Here is a 24,184-nt window from a genome sequence, read left to right as displayed (position 1 = left end):
TCCTTCCTGCAAAGGCCACCACAGCAAAGCATATTAGAGCAACTCTGAAACAGAAATGCTCACTAATTTTTGACATAAAAGCAGGAAAGAGCTAGACCTCTGTGGGTAAGGGTGGAGGGACCATCTCAGGTGTTAGCAATCTCTTGTGATGAGACAGGCTGGGGTCACCTTTTATTTCCACAATGCTGCCTACTACTCCCTTTCCTTAGAAAGGTGCTGGCATTAGGAGAAGGAGTTATACATAAAGCTGGGAACAGTACTTCATAGTGATACATCCCCAGGGGGAGACTGTGAGGGTGAGTCGTTAATTATGGAATTACTGTACTTTTTCTGGGTTGTGCATTAGATCAAGAGAGCATGTTGTTCCTGAGTCAAGGATTTAAGGAGATGAAAGATTGGAGAATGCAAAGATGAAGTGAGTTGTCCTGGCTCTTTTGGGATTTCTGGAATGTGAGAGGTTAAGGAGAAGATAGTTACTGGTTGTATACAGTGGGTATATATTCTACAGCATTTTAAGATGGTCATTCTTGTAGATGTACTAAATTCTCTGCCTCTGTGTTTGAGTAAGTGAGTTTACTGACTGCACCTGAAAAAGATCTAGAAGGTCTCTGTAAAACTGACCAAATAAAATACATGCATCATGTATCTCAAATATCTGGAGTCCTAGTAACTGCACCTGTATGCAGGGCAAATGGTCCCTTATATAACCTGTTTATCTGGCATCACCAATTGACCTGAGTTTGCTCCTGTAGCTGAGGAACTTGCTTGAGCTTCAAGTTTAATGCTTAACAAATCTAGTTCAAAACAAACAGACCTCAGTTTTCTTGGGAACAGCATTGTGAAAAATGGCAGTGGTGTACTGATTACTGTAAGACTTCATATAAAATATGGGGAAAGGGAAATACTTGCTTAACTGCATCTCACTGTAATAGAGCCTCATGAGTGTGTTTCTGTGGGTGAGCCCTTGGGATGCCTCTAGCCTCTGGCAAGGAGCCTGAGAGATACCAACACATCAAAATGGAGAACACGTTTTCCTTTCCCTACTGACTCCCTTTCTTCAGTTTTCTCAGAAATAGTGACTTCTTAGTTCTGCTATTGCTCTATTCTGCTCTTTGCTTTTACTTCTTCAGCTGGGTCATAGGGATCTCTTTTGTGGTTTTTTTACCTTTAAAAAAAAAGAAGTCTCATAGTATTTTCAAATTATTAACAAATCTTTTTGTTCTTGTTTGGCTAGGGCAGTCCCAGGCCACCTTTATTTTGCATCCTTAGCTCATGTGCTTCAGTGTTTAACTTGTGTATTCCTTCTCAGCCTAAAACTGAAGTTTATGTTAAAGTGTTTTTAAAAGCAGAAAAAACTATTTTTCTATTTAATAAGCTAAATGAGGGCTTGAATCAAAATGTGTATCAAGTGCTACTGACTCAAATAGGCCCTGAATGTTTGTGGAAGTGCATTCATTCTTTTTATAATGTGTCAGAAGATAAACAGGTCTGAGCAGAATTTGAAATGTAAGAATTATTAGTATTTTAATGGGTTTTTTTCCACAGATTTGGAGTAGAAGTTGAAATATTCAATCCACTGAAAAGATTCCCTAAAACTTAAAATTTTGGATTTTGAATCCTTGATTGAAGCAGAAATACTTTATTTCAATTTTATATTTTCTTTATTTTCAGCCTAAAAAAAAATAAATTTATATGTCTGTGTTAAGTCTTTCAACATGAAGTTTATTGCAATGGTTTGAATTCCTGAATTCAGATGTGAGATTTCTGGTGATTTGCAGCCAAACTGAGAACTGAGGACATTCTGAATAAAATGTAAAATGTTTTATGCTGTCAGAGGCCAAATACTTAAAATTTGAGATAGCACAACAACTTATGTGACAATGTTTAGTGAATGCACCATAACCAACAGGAAAAACTGAACAACTTAACAGAAGAAAAAGGGGGGCAGATATAACTGTAACAATACTGGGGGGAAGAACAGAGGAGGCTGTCATGTGTATGAGCAAAGTGGTGGATTCTGAGATGCATCAGGAGTGCAAAGTACCTTCTGAAAGGCAAGTTTTCTCTCATTCCTTCTCACTGCCTCTAATTTTTTTTCTTCTCGTCAAGTTTCCGCAGAGATGTTTCAGAGTAGCTGTGCATACTTGAAAACATTAGAAAGTGAGGCAAATTCTGCAGTGACATGCACCTCCACTGACATCAAAGGGATGACATACCTTGTGTGTCTCCTGCTCCAAGTTTGGGTTTTTTTTAAAAAAAAGCACAAAGTGAAGAAACATGTCCACTGCTTAAAGAAGTGTTACTATTTGTGCCAGTGGAAGTCAAACCCTATCCAAAGAAAAAATAATGATGAATTTAAAAGACTACTATGATCTTTGCCCCGACCTATGCGATGCTGGTTCTGACCTACCAGACCAAGTCTTGACCTCAGTCTCCCAGCTGCATCCCTCACTGAAGGCAGGTCTCATCTCACACCACCTTTATACAAACTTTATTTAAGCCCTCTACATAAGGGAGGCCCTTATACAGGAAAGCTTCTGGGGTCCTTTAGCACATCCTTTAGTCCCATTGTGTTCACTCACCTACTTAAAGCTAAGCCTTTGGGGTTGTCCTGGTGCAGTGGGGTCACAGAAATTATGGCTTTCCAACAGGAAGGGCAGCCCCTACTTCAAACTGAAAATGTTTCAGTGAACAAACTTGTTTTTCATTTTGCATTTAACATTATTTCTGAATACTAGGAACGTGGGTGGTACTTTCACAGCAACAGTCTCAGGAAAAGTAAATATGTATGTCAAATACCATATGCCATTAGGTTTTTCTGCTGCTTCCCCACACCAATAATATATTGGATATGGATGTCAACCTAACTGTTCTGGCAACAGTTTTAGTTTGACCATACCCAAAATACTTTTCCAAAGCATAATTATGTTTTTATTTAGGTTTTACCTTAATAGAAATTCTTGGTGACAGGTATACCTGCACACTATTTTAGGTAATGCCATTAGATGTATCAGTGACAAGTTAGCAAGCATGTAATATCCTAAGGCAAATAGATTTGTATGTTCTCTTTCAGACTGGATGATTATGTTGCACTCTCTAAAGACATTCTAGATCAGTAAGAATGTCTCCTCAGGGAATCACAGTGATAACTACTTTTGACAAGTAGTAATAACAGAAGTTTAGTCCAACCATGAAATGAAAGACTCATGCTGAAGCCAGGATTACTGGTAGTGGACTGCAGGGGCACTGCAATTGCACATCACTTGCTTTAGTGATGGCATGTCTGCCTTCACTCCATCTATACTTGTGAATTCAGAATTGCCCATTTCATACTATCAAGCAAAAGGCATGATATTGATTTGAAGGGATCAATGGTAAGAAGCATTGTTTTAACTTACTAGTAGGGAAGATCAATTCCTTCCACAGAAACCCACCGTATTTTATGTTGCTGTTCTAAATACGGGGAAAATTCCCAAATTATGTGTGACTTCATTGATTAACATCACTCTTAGATAATTAGAAACAGCTTACTGATCCTTTCAGTAGCTCAGTTAGTTGGCAAGATCCCCCAGGTAGGTGTATCATGATACTTCTGAGGGAACGTTTGCAATGATCATGACTCTTCCTTAGCTCTTCATTGTTGTTGTTACTTTACTGAACCATCAAAGGCTATCGTTATTACATATTGACACAGAGCTACAGAATGGTTGATAAATCTATATTCAAGTTGTGTTTAAAATCAATATTATAGCAGTTACCATGCCAAATCAATATTTACCAAGTTGCTAGCTCCCAGTGCCTGATGCACTGTAATTATTCCTCTTCTCACATAGAACATGGGGACCTAATCCAACGCTCACTGAAGTCAAGAGAGAGACTCATTGATCTCAGGCTTTGGATCAACCTTGCTTGCTTTTATTTACTCATATTTATCATAGGATTGTACAAAAAATTGCACACAACAGAAGGCCTGTTTACTTGGTCTCTACATCTTATCGTAATGCATGTACTATGAGCTTCTGCTGTTATTAAAACAAGACCCAAGATGCTAACTTGCCACTGATAGATTTTTTTTTTTTTGGCTTTTTTGGTAGTGTTATACAGACAGTACCGGCTTAATACAGATTAAAAACCATTTGCTTCGAAAAGAATCCATAAGTTTTGATGATACAGCAATTTGGAAACACATTTGAGACAGATCAAGTAAGACTAATTATCAAAATAGAGTTGTGTAATCATCTATGCTTCCATGTTTTAATTGAACAGTAGGATATTTCTTTCAAAAAAGTGTGTTAATTGGGGTCTGCTCATGGGAAGGAGTGACTAATTGAACTGGCATGAGCCTGACAGCAGGTTTTTTCATTAAAACGTTAACTTTTAAAATCAGTGTTACACTGCAAATATTGTCTGTCTTTCAGCTGGGCTAGTCTATCTGGCACATGCCAGCTCAATTAATAGCTTGCTTTCATGAGCAGACCCCAATTAACACACACTTTTCTTAAAGAAGTATTCCACAATTTAAATTAGCACATTTGCATTAGAAGTAATTATACTGGTTTTGGTTGTTAGTTGTTCCTAATTTTTGTGATGATTAAATATGTTTTAATGGAAAATGACATTTGTTGATTAATTACTCAAGTCGTATTGGATGTGTGTAGAAAACATTCAAATGAAGAAAGAGAGAAACTAAGCTAAGACCCAAACTTACCAATCCATAGGCATGCAAGGTGAAGTTTCTGTCATTGTTTATACATAATTTCCATACACATTGTGTCACTATCTGGTCACCTCTACATGAACTAAATTTTTTTAATGAATTGTTTCTATATATTTGGCCTGACTATGTATGACCTTTGAAGCAGAACCATGTAAGGTAACAACTAATTAGGACACTCTAGGTATGAAGTGAGCCGATTATCTTCTGTGAGTGAAAAATATGTGAAAAGGCATCCTTGTCATAATACAGATATGATGATGATGGTCTAATCCAGAACTTTGTATTCAGAGAAAGAACAGGAAAGCAATGACCTGGAACTAACAAAAGCATCTAAGCTCAGCCCTCCTGCTCATGAAGGAGACTACTCTCAGGTGACTGTTCAGGGACTATGGAAATAGCCTTCAAGCTCTCTAAGTATATATTTGAGAAATAGATGAACAATTTATAGTGTGGATTCTGTACTGTCATTGACTTCACATGTGACGTGAAGGAAACCATGCTTAAAATTTTGCTGTATGTGAGCAATACTGCTCATGTATAACAGGCTTTTTGCTTTAGAATAGAGGAATAAAAGATTTCAGGTGAAAATGGCTGTGTTACATAATCCATATGAAAGATACTTTTACAGTCTGCATTTAAATTTGGAAAGGATCATTAAATTTAATCCAGTACCTGTATGCTGAGAGTCATTAAATCTTCTTACATCTCTGTAATTTGTCTTTAAGGCATAACTTGTGGTTAGCCAAAACTTTCCTTCCCAAAAGGCATCCAGGCTTCAAGAGATACAATCTACCATTTTGTTTAAGAGTGTGTTGTAATGATTAATTGCTCTCATTGTTACAAAACTATCTAATTATCCACCTGCACTTTGACTTCAGGTTTTGGCTTCTGAATCTTGCTAATCTTTTTAATACACACACACCCCTCCCCAACTATTTCAAAAAACCCAAACAAACAAAAACCCACCAACTTTGCTCTTCATTACTGGTTATTTTTCCCTTTTGAAGAGATGATACACTCTCAATGTTCTTTTAAAAACGCAGTCAGTGTTCTGGTGTCCCTCTTCTCAGCTAAAAGAAATGTCTCCAGTATACAGAAGATAAACATTGTCATTCTGAGAGCCCCTTCTGTTATAGCTCAACATTGTCTACCACTGAAGTGTTCTTATTTGAAGTGTATATATTTAGTGTAGTCATGGTCCTGTATGAGTCAATCCTCTTCTAAAAACACCATTCTCCAAAGTTCCATATTTGTGGTTTTTTGTTGGTTTGGTATTTTTTTTTTTTTATAATACCTTGAAAACTACCTTCTTGTTGTAATATTGCTACCTATGCCATTACATAATTTGCCAAATTTACAAGGTTTGCCAAAAATCAGTTGAAATAAGATGAGGAAGGTTTGATGGGAGCAAATGCTATCAGGTTATGGTTAAAAGTGATTTTGTTTTTCTTAACTCTCCTATATGTAATGGATGTGAAAAACAAGAAAATGCTTTTTTCAAGTGAAGCGTCTTTAGGAACAGCCATCTGTGCCATGTAGTACAACATCTGACAGGAAGCCTTGCTTCAGAAATAATGCAATCCTCTGGAGGCTTGTCCAGCAAAAGTATCATCCAAGGTCACTGTGATTTTACCTGCGTGGCAGTGTACATAGACTGAGAGCTGCTTGGAGCTGAGCCTTCAGAGGAAAGCTGTAGGGTCACAGGAGAGCTATGCTGCTTGTAAAAACCAGGATAACATCTCACTTAAAAAAAAAAAAAAAAAAAAAAAAAATAAAATTTCTAGCACAGGGTAAATGTACATAACAGCAGTGAAGAAATTAAAAGCCAAACAAAATCCCTTCCCAAAGAACTAACAACCTGCTTCTGGAAATAAACAGAAATAGCTCTATGCTATATAGGGTGAATCGTGAAACTAGAACAGTATTTAAGGAGATATAGGATATGGTCTGCAGTTTTAGGTGTCCAGACGTGGTGTTAACCAATAGCATACAGGTGATGGAGAGTCAAATGAAGGGTTTCCAGAGCCCTGCCTAGATGGTAGTAGTGATACCATTAATACGGTGCCAAAAATGTGTTAAGTCCTTTATAGACAATGAATAAACCAAAGAGCCCATGCTCAAAGATCGTGTGGGGTTCTACATAAAGAAATGCAGTACCCAGGCATTTCTTTAACTGTTCGCTCACTTGCTGTTCAGGAGAGACTTGTTTCTGTGTTTACCCAGCCACCGGCTGAGTGTGCTTGGGGGGTATAGTGTTAGATATCTCATTTTTGTGCCATCTTGGGTAAGAAAAGAGTACACACAGAAAAAGAGGAAAAAAATACAGTTACACTGTTACTGAAGGAAGTGACTATGCATGTTGTAAAGAGGAGGTTACTGCTCTCAAAGTGATAAAGTATGCTGCTGCAGGGGATATGGTGCTGACCCGCAGAGCTCCTTGCATCTGGGACACACTGAGAGAAGTTTTGTATAGTGTTACCCAAGTTTCTTAAATTCACTGGTTTCATTTCCCATGTGTGCTTTGTTCTCCCTATTAACAGCTGAAATAATATTGCACTTCAAGAAATTACAAAATTAAAACTTACACCCTGCCTTCTGCTTCTTTAGGAGCGATTCTTTGGTTTTGCAAGTGTAAATATTATCCTGTGTTTTAAGATGGAGCTTATTCTACTGGAAAATAAATATGCTATCAATGGATGATCACCATCAGCAAGACAGATTTAAATTCAGTTGGAAATATGAGAAGTTTATGTGTATTGGCAAGAAGCTATATCGTTACATCACTGAAGGTGAATTTGTGGCTGAAAACAGCCCAGACGCAATCTACTACTCAATAGTAGGCTTTAAGAATGACACAGCTTAGATGACTGATGAGGTCTTTTCCCATCTGTATAATTTGTGTTTCTATCAAAATAAGTCCTTTTGTTCAATTGGGTGATAAATTAAGAAACAAATGACAATACCATCTTTTAAAGACTGTAAGCAGAGAAAAGGAAGAGTAGTTATGACATTAACAAAGATCTTAATAATGTTTTGCTCTAGTATTAAATATTTTAATCTATATCTCATCTTAATTAGTTAAGATTCACTTCATATCAGAATCATTGAAAAGTTTTTTTGGGGGGGGAAAGTAAAACTAAAAACTGGAAGTTTGCTGCTTTTAAAGCCTTTCTGTTGAGGTTAAGTAATGTTGCAACATGGCTTTTTCTAACTCCATGTATAAAAAGCCTACTGCTGTTTGGACATACCCAAAATTACATGGAAGCCAAAGGTGGGGAGGAGTCCTTCCAAAAAGACTGAACAATTTTTTTTGTCACTGATTAATAGGTAGTGTTAGTATCTTCAGTAATCTCAAAGTACCCAGACAGCAGCAAAATGATGAAATGTGTAACCATAGTCCTCAGAGATGAGGCCTAATAACCCCCTGTGATTCTGTTCAAAAGACATTTCCATATGTTTGTTTTCCAGTTTAAGTTGCATCTCCTTGCAGAACATGACTGTAATCCCCCCAAGTCACAATGGTGTAAGGAATCTACCCTGAGTAGGGAGCAATATTTTGTCCTAATGATGTCAACAGCTGTCTTCTAACATTTAACCATGTAATAAAGGAGGGGGGGGGGGCGGAGAAGCCACACATATACAGACAAGAAATGCACTGTGACCACTGGGCAATCCATTAGATAGCCATAATGCTCACAGCTGGAAATTTTTTTGAGATGGCATTTGATATCATCATTGTTAGCCTTCATATAATGCAATATTTATTATAGTAAGGGAAGAAGGGAGTATTTTTAGCTGCATCTTGAGTAACTTATCTCCATGGCAACCCTTTACTTGCCTGCACTGTTGCTGCTATATAGAATGTTGTCACATTAATAATAAATGGAACACATCTAACACATTTGGCTGCCGATTGGCTTCCAGCCACATATTTCTCTTGTTCTAGTTGAAGGGTTTGCAAAGCTTAGGGTCCATAAGCAAATTCCATTCATTTTGTTTCTTAGAGAAAATTGCCTTGGATTATATTAAAGTACTCAGGAGGTTTCATCAACGTATGCATTGTGTTTGTTGGGTTTGATTTTTTTGTTTGCTTTTGTTTCTAGTTCCACTTTAAAATGCCAAGGAAATCCGTGAACAAATACAATTAGAAAAGCTAGAAATCCAGCAGCTGTGGAGTAATTTTATTTGACTTACATTTGTATGGATAAGAAAATGGCATTTAAAAAAATTGCTTATGAGGAACCCCTGTGACATATTTTTGAAGAGCAATACTTTCATTAATGGAAACTTAAAGCAAGCAGGTCTCCAGGTGAGATCCGAGACTTGCTGGTAGTTTCCACATGCATATAAAAAAAAGCATCTGCAAGCAGTCAGCCCGCACTTTGTGGTCTAAATATATAGATTTCAAATTTGGCAAATGCTTGTTATAAAGTTGGAAAAAACAGACAAAAGAACATTAGATTTCAGCTTAAACTGGTCATGTTTTTTCTATAGATTCTAATACTAGTGAACAATACAGTGCATCTGGCTTTTAAGTTTGTATGTTAAGGCACAAATACTACCTGCTTGGCATGAGAAACCATTTGGAGCCTGTTTAAATGGCACTACAGAGGTACTTACACAAATATTAAGTAATCATATCTGGATGACTTATTCCCCATTTCTTTTGTCCATTTTCTCTCTTCTTAACCCTTTACTTATTTCCAAATCTGCAAAAGTGGAAGAGGAGAAAAAAAAAAAAAAAACAAACAAAAAACTGTGTTTGTGTTTTATTGCATGACCATGTGATCTTTCTGCAGTCTACCATCAGTTTATTTAACATCTCAGATGAAGCATGTGGGCCCATAGGAATAATTCCCTTAGGAATGTTTATTTAAGAAACACCTATAACATTTTAGTTTACATAATAATGATATTTTGCCAGTGATAACTAACTGGTCTAGGATCATGTACTTATTGCTGTAATTTCCAAATATCCTGCTTTTCAAATGCAAGACTTAAGAAAAAAAAGCCAGTTCTTTCACTTGCTTGTTCAGCTTTTCAAAACAAATATTCTGCTGTAAGCTCATAAATGAAAATAACATTAAAAAATAGAGAACATCATTTAACAATTATTAGGTTCTTGTATGGGAATTTCACTCATAAGCATGATGTTGCTACCCCAGAATTTATAAATAAGGGAAAAAAATAGTTCATGTGAGTTTTCAAGCACTACCCAGGAACGAAGAGTTTCTAAAAGCCTGAGCCAAAATACTTAGTAGCAATCCCTGGAAACATTCTTATTGACCCCTCAGCTTTGCATCAGTCTCTACATCATGATGTCAGAAGTTTGTAAAAGGTTTTTACCCCAGAAAGATTTTTTTGCTGTAAAATGGTAAAAACTAGAGGCATTCCCTCATTATTTGTATCTAAGCACAGATACGTTGAGTAAGGTTACTCAAGGAAAATAACTCGGTAGTATTTTCTTTAAAGGACATTAAATAGCCCTGAAACTCAGTCAGTAAGTAATCTAGCATTATTGCTATTTTTATTTGGAGAGTCGTACTTTTAACAAGTAATAGCTAATTTGGGATGAGTTGTATTGAGCTCATGGCTTCTTGGCAGTACTGCCTGCCAAGGTGAGAGAAACATGCTGTGTGTATACAGGACCCACTGCTTCTCAATCATATGTGGGCCCTATTTAATATAAAGCCCCATTCCTAGGGTTTCAGACATTCATACTTATTTATCTTGAGCTGGAACTCGCTTTACATCTGCTGAAAGGCCAAGAGATGGATGAAAGATGATTTTCTCCATGTTGTAGCAGGTCAATTTACAGAATAGGTGTGCTTCTGGACTTTAAATGAAAGACTTTGAGCCAGGCTGTAGTGGATGAAAGAGGCAAAAATCTTGCAGGATGTTCATCTCTCCTGAGCAGCTGGAATCCAGACTTCTGAGTTGCTACATTTAGCATAGCAGAAAGGCATGTTATTAATTAGGGAAATTTTCTAAAGTGTTATGAAGATGAAACTTACATATATAATTGCTATTAAGGTGATTACACTTTAATTCATGGTTCATCTCTGCTTGAGACAAATCTACAGTCAAAAAAGAAGTTGCTATAATTAATATGTAAGGGATAGATTTAAAAATGAACCATGATTCTCCATCTAGGACCTAGTGAAAAAAAGAAGATGGTAACTGCTGTGTTTAAGGTTTGTGTTTGTGATACTTCATGGAAAGTACACGAACTTTAAGGAAGATAGTCTGTTGCTGAGGCCTCATCTTGTAAGAGTTTTGCACCTGACTTCAGTGAGGTGGGAAGCTGGTCCTTGGGAAACAGGCAGTCTGACCTCGGTGTGCAATTCTTGGCACAAGCTGCATTTCCATCTCACTTCTACCACTCTCCCTCAGCTTGTATGAACACTCATTCTTTATAGTTGGTTTGAAACAGGTTACAGTGACTAGCTGCATTGTGGAGTTCACTGTTTGACTACCCTGAATGAGGGAAAAAAAATATATGTATCTTATTTTGACTATTTTATTAAATATTTGGTATTCAACTCTACCCTTTCTGAGAATTCTAGATGTTTAAAAAACTTGGAGTGTAGCTGTTCCTTTCATCTATGATGCTATATATTTCCCTGATTTTACTTGCTGCTTCTTTGCTTTTTTCCTCTTCAAAGTGTAACTTAGCTAAAAATGCTGACTGAAAGTCAGAACCCCAACATAAGCACAGGAGCTATAAAACTGAGGTTACTGTGTCCTTTGTGCCAAGAAAGTCCTCTATTGTCTGTGTAATACTGCAGGTTTGGAGAAATAATATCACAGATTCTTTCTATGATACATGCATTCCCATCCTTTCTTAGCTGTTGGGACATGGTACTATAGAGCAAGTTAAACCCCGAAGACCAGCCTGAGCCTTTCCAGGCTGTGATTCTCTCTTTCTGATCTTGCTCTCAAATAAGACGTGAACCTGTAAGAATGAGCAGCATTTTTATTTTAACACTATTACACTAAATATGTTTTTCCACTGGCTCAAGGGCACAATTTTGCTCTTCTTAATTTTACTTTTGGAATTACTTTTGATCAGAAACCTAATGAGCTACTTAAGATTCAGAAGGAAGAGACAGCTCTACCTTAAAAATAGTCATTAATTTGAAAATGTGGGGAGGGCTCCAAGCTTGCCTTTGTGTGATCTCCCATTTTCCTGTGGTATCTTCCAGCACAAACATAATTCCTGTAAAAGCAGACGGTAAAAACCGAACCAGTACAAGAGACACATGCGTTCTTTGTGATGAGATAAGCATCCTCGAGCTTTTCACAATTGTATTTATTTTTCATCTGCTCATTTACTGTACACCTGTCCCCGGCTGGCACTGCTCTTGGCTGCAGTACAGATGATTCTGAGTTTCAAAGCCAGATTTGTTCTTACAATTATTTCACTGGCACATAATAAAAACTGTTTCCTGTACTCAGCAAAATGCAGCTAAATAAAGAGTACAGGTGTGCCATGTTTGTCAGCCTTTCTACAATGTAATACTAATCTTTGCTCTAAATAAGTACCTTTAACAGACTATAATAATAACCTCTTGTCTAGCATGCCTTAGGTAAGAAACAGAAGATACTCCAGTCCTCTGAACACAGATTTCACAGTGGATCTAGAGAAGTTTGTGGCACAGATGTTGGTGTAATTTGAAATAATGATACATGAGGGGTACACACACAGTTCAGCCACCTTCAGATGGGATGGCAGTTTGTCACTAATAGGTGGGGGTCCAGTCAGACCCATGTGGGAGATCAGGTTCAGCCTGTTTAAAAAAAAAAAAACCAAAAAAAACAAGACCCAAATTAAAAAAACCCACCCCAAAACCAAACAACAGAAACAAAACCCTCTGCATCCCCCACGTCCTGTGTCCCCCCTCAAAAAGATACCCAAAACAAAACACCACACCTTGCAGCTGCAAATACAATAAGGGTTAGGGTTTTTTTCCTGTTACCTCTGTGTATTTGCACTAAACTGATCATTCCAATATTTTATTTTGCTCCTTCTCCCTCTGCATATATTTTGATATGTCTGTGTACACATATTTATGTATATTACACTTCATAAAAATATGTAAGTAGTGATTATGAGTTGAATCGTGGTCATTTCATGTTTTAATGAAGAGTTGCAAATCCATATAAATATAGATTTTGGATATTTTATTGACTTCTAGTACTGATACATCTAGACTTTTTAAAATTAGAAAGGCTGATACATGCCCAACAACTTTAAACACAAATATGAGACGGATACAAATGTGTACCCTTGGCAGATGAATACAGGTGCATCTGCAATGTCTTAACACTGATCGGAGTTGTCATGTCCTAGTGAAAGTATAATTTTGCACTAAACTACTTAGGGTCTGAGCTAGGAAAAGCACTTAGCTACATGATTAACTGCAAGGATGTGGTTACAGCTTTTGTGGGACTATTTATGTTACTAAAATGATACTTTTGCATTTTTCTGTGATTATTATACTCTGATTGGGCATTTGCATCCAATGTAAGTCAAGGATAGTTACACAGACACTGAAGGAGTGAATTGGCATTTTCCTGCAGCAGTTTAGCCAGTGTGACAAAACTGTGATGTAAATCAGACTTCAGTCTTAATCCATCCCAAATGTTCATTTCCTCAGTTGTTGCAAGATTTCTTCTTTTCATTGTTGTTTGTCTGTAGAATAGAGACAAATAGGTACAGTAATGTCCTGAGTAGTCTTTTAACTGCTCTAAAGAAAACAGAAATGATATAAGTACATACTCATCTGAATGAATACTGGTTCATTTGAACATGTGCTATAACCAATGAACTTCTTGCTAATTATCCTTTTCTTCGTCTTTAACTGTGTGACTAAGAGGAAGACCAAGCATGGGCTCAGATTTGTATTGCTTGCATTCCAGAAGGCGTGGCTCACTGAAGCTTCTTCTTCATGCTTTATGACTTAAAAAATCCAGATATTTCCTAGTGCTTGCTATTGGTTTGATTCTCAAGAGCTTTTCAAACAGATTCTTTGTCTGGACTTATTTCCTCAACTTGATCTTGAATTTTGAGCATTTAACTTATTCATTTTGTCTGGTATTTCCTGTATGCTTGCTTCAAATTGTTCTAGCTCCTCTGACATAATCACTGCAAAGAATTCATTGCAGGTAGGAATGTTCCCAGTGTCATCAACATCTCTTCTATAAGCAACAGAGGTGGAGAAGCACCTCAGAGGAATCTCTATTGTCTTAGAAACATATTTCATGATTTAATGAGTCTTCCTGTGAGGCAGTGAGTGTGTGCACTCTCACCCACTCTTGTCTTTGTTAACTCTAACCAGAATTTAGGAGCTCTGCTCTTAGAGCAGTACTTTAATATTTAGACATTACCAAAAGCTTGGTGAGGTCAGTTCTCTCTGTAGGCACATATGCTGTTTTGAATTTAACCTTGCCTCTTCAGAGGCCCACATCAATCAACATCTGGATTCTTAGAGTGCCTAGGGCATGCTGCTTGATAGGTTGGGTGCTCCCACCGGCTCACAGTGGGGAGCCCCAGATCTGCTAAGGCCCTGGTTGCTATTGTGGAGGCAGTCCTCAGGTGCTCTCCTAGGACCTGCCTCCTCTTTTGAGGTCTTTCTTTTAATCTCACTCTCTCTCCCCCCACCTCAGTAGATAACCAATTCCTAATTTACTATCATATGTTTTTTGAAAAAAATTGTATTGGTCAAATTGACAAATTATTAATTATTCAAACTTCCTCAAAAATATTATAAATTCTCAATGTATTAATATGTTTGTCTGGTAGAGAGATTGAGAAAAGTCAGCCAGTTCTGGTGACTTCTCCTAACCTTAGCTTGCCCTGGCAAATATCAGCGAGATCTGTATTGGCTCTCCCACCCTTCACAACAATACTGAATAAATCTGTTCCATGGTAGTCTTTATTGAACTTTCCACTGTGAATGGTTCTATATGGCGTGAATCCCTTCAGTATTGGAGTGCACAAATTGCGTCATTGAGGATGCAGCAGTACAGAAGCAATTAAAAGAACAAACATGGAATAACTGGACAACTTAATTTACGTTCTTAAAAGGCTACAAATGAAGCAACTATGACACAAAATCGGAGAACCTCTTACAATAAACATTCATAGGCTATTTCCATGGTTACAGCATTATCACATAGATTCTAGAAAAGTAAATCCCTACCTAAACACAGCATGTAAGAAGTATTTATGTCCTGCTTCTGCTTAGTTCTTGCATTGTGTACATCTTTGTTATGGTTGCTGTTTTATTGAATTCCACCACACATACTTTATATGAATGGGAGTTCTCTGTGCATCTGAATCTAGTGCCCTCAACAGAAGATAAAATCCTAAATCTCGTGTCTGATACGCTTGGCCATGTACATGCTCTCAACACCATTCTTGTTCCTTGTGTTGCATTCCATTTTCACATTGCAACCCTCAGGAAGTTGAGGATGGCTACAGATTTCAGATTTCTCCAACGCGCTTGTCAGCTTGTCAAAGGGAAGTACAGCTGTGGCTCATTGGTGAAGTACTCCAAGAAAGACCTTTGGCTGTTTTTCAGATGACACTGTATAATTAGAACCATGTCAGTAAAAGGATGTCAGATCTGTCTTTCAGCCATGCTTTATTATGATAGAAATCTTTGGAATATCATATGGATGCAACACCCAGTTACTGGTTATTGATCTGGCACAGTTCCATATCAAATCACAGCCTGATTCTTTGCATCATGATCTCTGTCAAGAATGACATTTTTATCTGGTTAACATTTCTTTTGTTCTTAAGAAGTTGAAGAGAATTAAAAGTATATTCTCTCACTTCCAAATGCATACATCAAGCCAGTTCTCCATTTTTACTACTGCTAAAGATAGAGGCACGTGTGTGGTCATTAGTACTTGAGGTGTAAAATAGTATGCCCTCTCTTGGGGTAGGTGTGGTGGTGAGCAATAGAGCGTACAAATTTCTTCCCCATTTCATTTGAGGTTTATTGCAACTGACATCTTATGGCCAGGGTTTTCAAAAGTATTTAGTGTTTTTAGAGAATGTAGCTTGACAAAGCTTATAAATGGCTCATCTCAGCAAGTTAGAGCATTTCCTAAAAAGCTTGAGTTTCAAGGCCTCTCATTTGTGACATTCTAAATGCAGCCAAAATGTTTGAAAATGTTAGTAGTATCTATATTTTCAGGTGAACCTATTGTTAGCGTAGTTACCACATTCTACTCTTCTGAAAGTATAAACTTGCATAAACTTTCCAGAAAATTCAGTGCTGAGAACTCCAAATGGTAGCAGCATTTGATTTCTTATGTGGGCTGTTTTATCATGTTATTCTGGAAGTAGTTCCATGGGTGGTGTGGTAGGAGGATGTTTGGAAAGAAAAAGAGCTGAGAGTTTTCACTAATCTATTTATAGTATTCATTAATTGATTTTATTCTTGTGGTTACCCTCCCATTAAAATCCATTTGAAGCTAGAGTGCTCTTGTCTATTAAGCTACTCACCAAGGGTTTTAAATTACTTTGATAGTTTAAGAGAAAAATTACGTTTATTTCTTAGTGTGTCTTTTTGTTAGGAAATTTAGCATTCACTTTTTCCTCAGTCTGTAATATTTTTAGATTTGCAGAGATTCTGAACTAATTCTGAATAGGACAAGGAAGTTAAAATCAAAATTAGTTACTGCTATCAATCTCAAGCAGTTTTTGGAACTCGAAACAAACCACCCGTGCTTAGTTTGTGTCCTGCCCAGTACGCTAGTTCATTATTGTTATATAAAGACAACTGAAAAAAGGCATTCAGGTGGAGATGAACAAGTAGTATAAATTGTACAAAAACAATGGATGCATAATATTAGAAATGCATGTGCTCTCTGAATTTGAGCATATGGGAACACAGAAGTGGCAGGTTATGGTGCCTTACCCTGTTCTCCTCAAGCTCCTGTGGCCCTGCTGCTGAATTGCAGTACCCTGCAGCTCTACTGGTGGGTGGCCCAGCACCGAAACACTCCAGCACAGATGATGGGCTTTTGTCCCTTGTACTGGTGATTCCAGTTGACAGCCGATTATGGTAATGTTGCACACAGTTTAGCTTCAGTTCTGCCTCTTGCATCTGCCTGCAACAAAATTTCTATTCTACTTTGCAGTTGAATTTGAGCTGGAAAAGTATCTTCAGTGTCCTTTAATGAAATATCTTTTTATGAAGATATCAAGAGGAAGAAGTAGTTATGAGCACTTTTCATGATGGTATAAATTCACACATTATTCATGCTTCATTGGACTTATTCTGCAAGATCAGCATAAAGCTATCTAGAAGAATGTGTACCTTTAGCATACTGATAATATTCAACAACTAGATAATAACATTGGTGACATTTGCGAAGCCTGAGAGATTTAGGCCTCCTTGCGTTGACATTAATAGAAATGAGACATCTCTATTTCTTAGGCAATAGTGGTTCAATGACCTTTTTCTTCTGTCTCAGACTTCTGCTGTTTTTGCATGCTCTTTGTGGCCATTGTAAGGAAACAGCAAAATATTTGATTTTTCTACTCTCTTCTCCTGTGTGTCTTAAAATAGTTTTCCCATTTTAAATGGCTGTCAAAAAGGGCTTCTCCATAGACTTTTATCGTTGCTAAACATTTTGGGTAGTGTGATTAGAACTGACCAAAGAAGTAGCAATGGCGCCGGGAAGTGACAGGGTTGTGATGGTTATTTATCCCTGCCTTGCAAAACTGAATATATGACATTGCACTGCTCATGGAAGTCAGCAGAATTGGCCTTAGACTTCTTTGCAGACTTTCCCCTTAATCTGGGAGTGCTCCTATCCACTGCAAAAGGCTATTTTTATTTCATTTCTCACTATAAAGAAAGGTAGAAGATTGACAGCAGTGCACTACTATTTTGTAGTAATTGATCTTTTTCAAAGCACTTTGGCTTTCTCTGAAGATCCGTCATGTGATTTTGTACCTTGTTATTGCTATGGGTACCTTTTACTGTTGTTTTCAGAGAAGTGGGGATCAAGGTATCGTGTTTTTAACCACAGAATTACCTTTATTCTGCATTTATTCTGATACTCAATGTAATATTAATGGAAGTACCCTTCTGGCAGGGTGAGCCATGTTATCAGTAAATGCGTAATTGACTTCTGTACCGAGTCTGAGGGAACAAAGGGAACATGGAGATCAAGAGCCCTGTGCCTGCCTGCCTGAGCAGCGCGATTGTTCTCAGCCTCAGCCTGTGATCGTTGCTTACGCAGCGTAGTACTGTGTGTAGTTATCACTTGAGGGCTAGTAGTAGTGATTGTAGTTTGATCAGTGTAAGTGGTAAATGACAGTGCAATTGTATCTCGTGCTGTTAATCAGCCTACCTGCGTATCTACTAAAAAAAAGGCAAGGGAAGGTGCTCTAGTACTCAGTATTGTAGATGTACATAAACATGAGCCTGAAAGATGGGGAAATGAAAGGGAATGAGCAAAAATAGGGGAATGTTAAAAGTTCAGTATCTTGCAACCAGTGTCAGATACTAGCACTGAGGAAGGACTGTGAAATCAAGAATAAAACACTTTTTTTGTTTACTTTTGTGTTTAGTCATTTTTATTTATTGAGGGGGAAAATATTTCTTGCTTTTCCTTGCTGTGAGGAAAAATGTTTGGTTTTTTTTAAACTGCATTTGTAAACCATATCAAGAAAGTGTTGTATGAATATAGTGAATCCAAGTGGATGTTTTTGACACTTCCAAATAGGAAGCTCTCAATTGTTCAAATATTTTAAAGATTTAAATTACTTGGGCTTCATAACATATTACAAATCAAAAGACAGAAGGGAAAAATACAACTTTTACATAATACTATTCATCATGACAAATGATCTGCATCAAAGAACATAACATCCTGGCAAAGCTTCAAGATTACCCAGAGGAGCAGCAATGGACAGGCTGTCGAGCCAAAGTAATTTCAGAAACAATTCCACACCTTATTTATGCCTAGTGTGGAGCAGAAAAGCTATGAAAAAAAAGCTTTGTGCATTTGTTTAACCTACTGACCTTAACTCTCACCCTCCCTGACAATCTCATGTTTCTCAGCATGGCGGGAGACGATTTCTGTGCAACTCTAGACAATATGGTTTAGAGTTTCTCTATTAAAGATTATTTCTTTCACAGTTCTTGATCAAAGCTAGTGCCTACCATGGGCATAAGCAGGTGGGTGCCATAACAACCTGTCGCTATCTTCTCCAGCAAGCACAGATATCTGCTGGAGTGATCAACAAGTGTGAAGGAGGACAGAGCTGTGTTAGAGCCCTAGGACTTAGCTGGTGGTCACTAACATAACAAACCAATGGGACTGATATATGAAGCTTAGCTGGTTTAAGGGAGGCAGCTGTCTCATTGCAGAATGGGAATCATCTAGGGTTTTTTTCATAACATCAGTGAAATGGTTAACTCCTTACAACTGCAGGCTGCAGCATGCCTCTCTCCGTATCTAGCCAAACTTACTCCAGATACCTTCAATGGATTGCCTTGTACAAGGGAAGAAAAAGATCTCCCCTCATATTGAGCATAGTTTATGCAAAATTGAGATTATACTGGATCTAAATTTCTGGCTCAAAATTAAGAAAATGAAAACTATTTGGTTTTGTGAACCCCAAATTTAATCCTCAGTAAGTGTTTTTTTAATTTGATCAGAGAACGCATACTTTCATATATTAAATCCATTTATTCAGTATTATTAGTACTAAATGATGTGACTTATCAGGAGGAAAACTGAAAACTAGAAATCTTGGCTTTGTACCCAAATTACATGTATTTTACTTGTTGGTAACAGAATTTTGCATTATACTGAGGGCCACAGAAGAAATCATGTTCTTAAATTACTGCCTGTCCAGACAAGAGTCACAGTATCTAAATGAACTAGCACTGCATTGTTTAACAGTTTCCAAAATTGAGTCCTAAATGTATTAAAACTAACTCTTTGTTAAAGCACATAGTCAAGGCATGCAGGTCCAAATCTGACCAGAAAGGGGAGAGTTTGTTTTTAAACAAAAAAAACCCCACCCAACCCCTCTTAATTCTTAATTTGGATGCCTGAGAGAGGAGCTGTATTTTGTGATGGAGATTTGTGGCTTACTGTGTGGGAGGACAACACGTTTTAGGTTTTCTTGCAACACAAAGTCACTAGCAGCTGTTGCGTTAAAAGCAAGGCTGGAGTTAAATTGGGATGTACTCTAAAAGGTCATATCGGGCAAGGGGACGATTTGTGTTGACACCTTTTGTTGCATGCTGCACATCAGTTTGCCTTGCTTTGTTCTAGTTTAACATCTGTTCTAACAAAAGCCAGCTTTAGAAACTGAAACTTTTAGTTACTTCTGGCATGCTTACTTCAAGAACAAAGCTGCCAGAGACACCAGTCACAACCCCAGTCTGCTCCAAACTCCTTCCAGGGCTACAGCAGTGGGCAGAAATCTGTTCTTCATTTCCACTTAGTTCATGAGAACAGTGGGAAACATCAAGTTGCCCTTGTGAGATTTAATTACAAATATGTCAAATCCATCAGATAATTGCATAAGTTCTTTTTTAAGAATCGCTACTGATAGAAGCCCAACCGTTCCTGAAAGCCTTTCAGGCAATCTCCTCAAACAGTGGTTTGCTCCTCTTGCACTTAATGTTTAACTTGATATTAGGAATCCTCTCCTGCAAGTGATTTGTTACCTGTCTTATTTGTTGGGGAAATAGAGAATAGGTTACCGTCTTTGAACTACACTAAAGTTGCTGCAGAGACAGAATTCTCTCTTCAATTTTCACTTCTTCACTAAATTAAACAATCAAGTACTTCCAGATTTTTCTCAGACATGAAGAGTAGTGACAGCAATTGGAGAACTCATCTCCGGATTCTCTTCAGTTGTTTCAAAATGTAGTATCCAAAACTAGATATAATTCAGATGAGGCCTCATCAATCTCTTAATGTGTCCCATAGGTTAGACATGGCCTACTTGCTTTTTCACAATGCTGACTTTGTTAGCTCATGTTCAGTTTGAGATACCAGCTGGATCCTTTTCTACAGTACCCAGTCATATGTTTTCAAGTATGTGTTTTTGTAGGGGATTATTCCTGTCTCCTTAGAGCAGCGCGTATCCCTTACCTTTAATGAGTTGCACCTTTTTTCTTTCTTTCGAAGTTTTTTGTGTCTTCCAGTCCATGTGGGTTTTCCCCTGCTTGCTATCATTTGTAATTAAGTAAGCAAACATTCTAAGAACTGGGTGTGCATAAGTGTTTTCCATCTCATTTTTTTTTGCCATCTAGAGTATTAGATATTTTGATTTTTTTTTTTTTAAAGTGAAAAACACAGAGAATTTTATTTACTTAATTGCGAACAAAAGTTGGCTAATGACATTTGTATAGATTGAGAAAATTTTATGCCAAAAACTAGTTCTCTGCACAGGGTGTGATTCTGACCAGCCTCATTTTCTGTGAGGGAAGTATTCAGGATATTATTTTTCCAGATAAACTACTTATACCTTTTGCTTATAACAGATCTGAACTCATCCACAACTCTTGAAAATCCCATTCCCTGACACTCAGATCTCAATCAATTAATTTTAATATAACAATAAGCATAATGACTTTCAGGGAACCACTGCAAATTTTTAGGTTGTTCTTGATATTTAAAATTTGGGAGATGACAGGCTTTGTATTTGCATTTCAGATTGCATCCTGTCATGCGTATTTTTTAAAGTTCACCTTATGACTAAAACTTTAACTTATTTTTCTTGTGAAATATAAAGCCTCTTGAGCTTATTTGTATTTCACTGCAAACTGCAATTCACTCAGTTCATAGAGCTCAAAAGGGGCCCTCTGAGGCCTCATCTTGGTCCAGCTGGCACTGATTTAAAGCTGTGATGTGATGATAATGGTAATGTCTCAATTAAGTGTTGCTTTGAGATATTGGGCTTGCTTGAACATGAAGCTCTAAGGTGCAAGCCCATGTGACTAAAATCCAGAAATGGTTCACCTAACCATTCATATAATTGAGTTTCTGAAATTATGCAGTTCCTGTAAAAGTGAGGAAAAAGAATAACACAAGTCTCTTATTGTACTAGAGAAAATAGTGAAGCTATCCTTCTTTCAGAAGGTTTTAATGAAAGTTGATTCTATAAATACAATATCATACTTAGAGCAAGATCTAAGATAGCTGGGATCTTAGGTAGACAGGGAAGGTCCTGGTTCATCTCTGGGGCTTGCATAACTGCCTTCCTATTTTGCAAGTGTGTGTTTGACAACACTGAGCCCTTGAAGTGTGCCATACACAATAGGCAAGGAGATACCAAAACCTTTAAAGATTTTGCCCAAGTCGGTGCAGAAAATGCATTTAAACCCAGATTATCCAAGATGCTCGTTGTGCCTTAATAACAGAAATATCCTTTCTCTACTTTTCAGCTAGTGATATAAATGGTGGACTGTGGGAAAAGAACGGATTGTCATTTCAACACACAATCAGCACAGAGAAATTTGGTAAACAAAAGAACGTTGCTGGTGGCAGTAAAGGGAAAGAGGCAAGAGGAAAGCCTCATTAAATCTGATTGTTATGGCACACAGTGATAATGGTCCTGTACATCAGATAATGATTTACTTAGTGTCTCCAGTACACATTAGATAGATTATGTAAGTACATTATTTCTTATTGAAAGAACAGCTATCATTAACGGCTGGTTAAATAGCTGAGTAAATCTTCATGCTGCAGAGAGAAAAAAAAAGCAACATAAAAATAATGCAGTTTTATCCCAAAATGAATCATAATTACTAACGTTGAACATATGACCTTCACAATACAAAACTTTCAGAGAACTGTATTTTATATTTGTGATTTTGCAGCTACCAATAATTTAACATGACAGTAACGTTTAGTGACTTGAGTTTAATTCATGCTAATACAGAGATTACAAGACTGACATAATTTCTTAATAAAATTGTAGGTTTTGAGTTGGAAAGAAGCAGGAGCAAGTCAATTACAATTATTCTCCAGTTGTATACCTGAGTTCATTTAATGACAAAAGAAGTCTGCAGGCTGCTGAGTCTAGATTGTCTCTTCAGTCTGCTCTCTTTCAAGTCCCATGAATGTGATTTGGTGCCTGTATTGGCTGTGGTAGCTGTGTTTGGTGTCTGCCTGAAGAGAAAGGAGCTGATGTGAGCCATTTGTGTCCTGTTCTGTCTATAGGGTGGGGTGGTAGCCAGGCATCTTGCTCTGACTGTTTTCTGCCTGTAGGCCCACTTCGAGTAGAAATACGAACCAAAATGTGGTCAGAAGGGGTGTCAGATCTGGGCAGTCTGAGAGACGAGCTGACGTGGTGGTGTCGGAAGGACCTCCTGTTCCTGCCAAGGGGAGGTCAACTTTGATCTGCCTTTTACCCGTAGCAGACTGGGGGTTGTATGCTCCCCAGCCTGCTGCATTGGTTGAGGGTGAGGTGAAGGGAAGATTACTGCCTTCAGCAACTTGATCCCATGTCCATTCATTTCCCTTTTTACATCATCCTCCCAGAGCCCTGCAAGCTCTCGCATTTGACACTCTTCTCAACCTACTAAAGGCAATCCCCTCAGTCTTTTGAAACAGCAGCAAATTAAAGCTCTTTTTGAAGCCTGCAGACAAGCTAATATATATTTTATATGTTCTGTATACATACATGCATTCACATATCCTTCAAAGTTGAAAGGAGCCCATTTGAATTAAAGAGAAATGAAAATCTACGCAGATCAAAAGAAAAAAATTAAACTTTTGTTTCTGGTTTTAAGGGGGAATTTTTAAAGAAATATCAAATCTTTTAAGGTCTTCAAAGTATTTTCAAAAACGCTGGCAGCTTATCTGTAAAGTCCAGCTCTAAGAATTGGATATAAAATTCACTTACTACTCATATTATCATTTCGTGTTTGAAGATGCTGCAATTGTAATGAAACAATTGTTACAAATAACTCATCTACACTGTGTTGTCAACATGTTTTCCCTTTCAGATTTGCTTGTATATCACACAGTCATTTAAATTTGTAAATGCTGACAAACATATTTCTCAAACTACTGTAAATTGCATTGTATGGCTACGGTTATGATTATGCACTTATCAGCCATACCTCCACTAACTACATTATGTGGTGATATGAATCATGCCACAGTGGAGCCATCTGATGTTGAGGAGGGTATGTACACTGAAAATGATGTGCACTCAGTTAGTGTTAGTTCTCAGTGTGAAGACGCTAGACACAGATTTTCAAGGAAATTCCCCTTATTAGCTGCCAACTGTCCCTGTTGGTTGAACAGACTTCGACACTTCCACTGGGCAGCTGTTTCTTCTGCTTAGTTGCTTGGTAAAATTTACTATTTTTGAGTTTATTAATAATAGAAGTATTGGTAAGCAATTTACAAAACACTATTCCAGCATCTTCACACAAAGGACTGATCAGATTAACATTATCA

The sequence above is a fragment of the Strix uralensis genome, chromosome 6, assembly GCF_047716275.1.
Source record: "Strix uralensis isolate ZFMK-TIS-50842 chromosome 6, bStrUra1, whole genome shotgun sequence".
NCBI lineage: Eukaryota > Metazoa > Chordata > Aves > Strigiformes > Strigidae > Strix > Strix uralensis.
The sequence above is the reverse complement of the archived record's forward strand: the minus strand, read 5'-3'. Positions refer to the sequence as shown.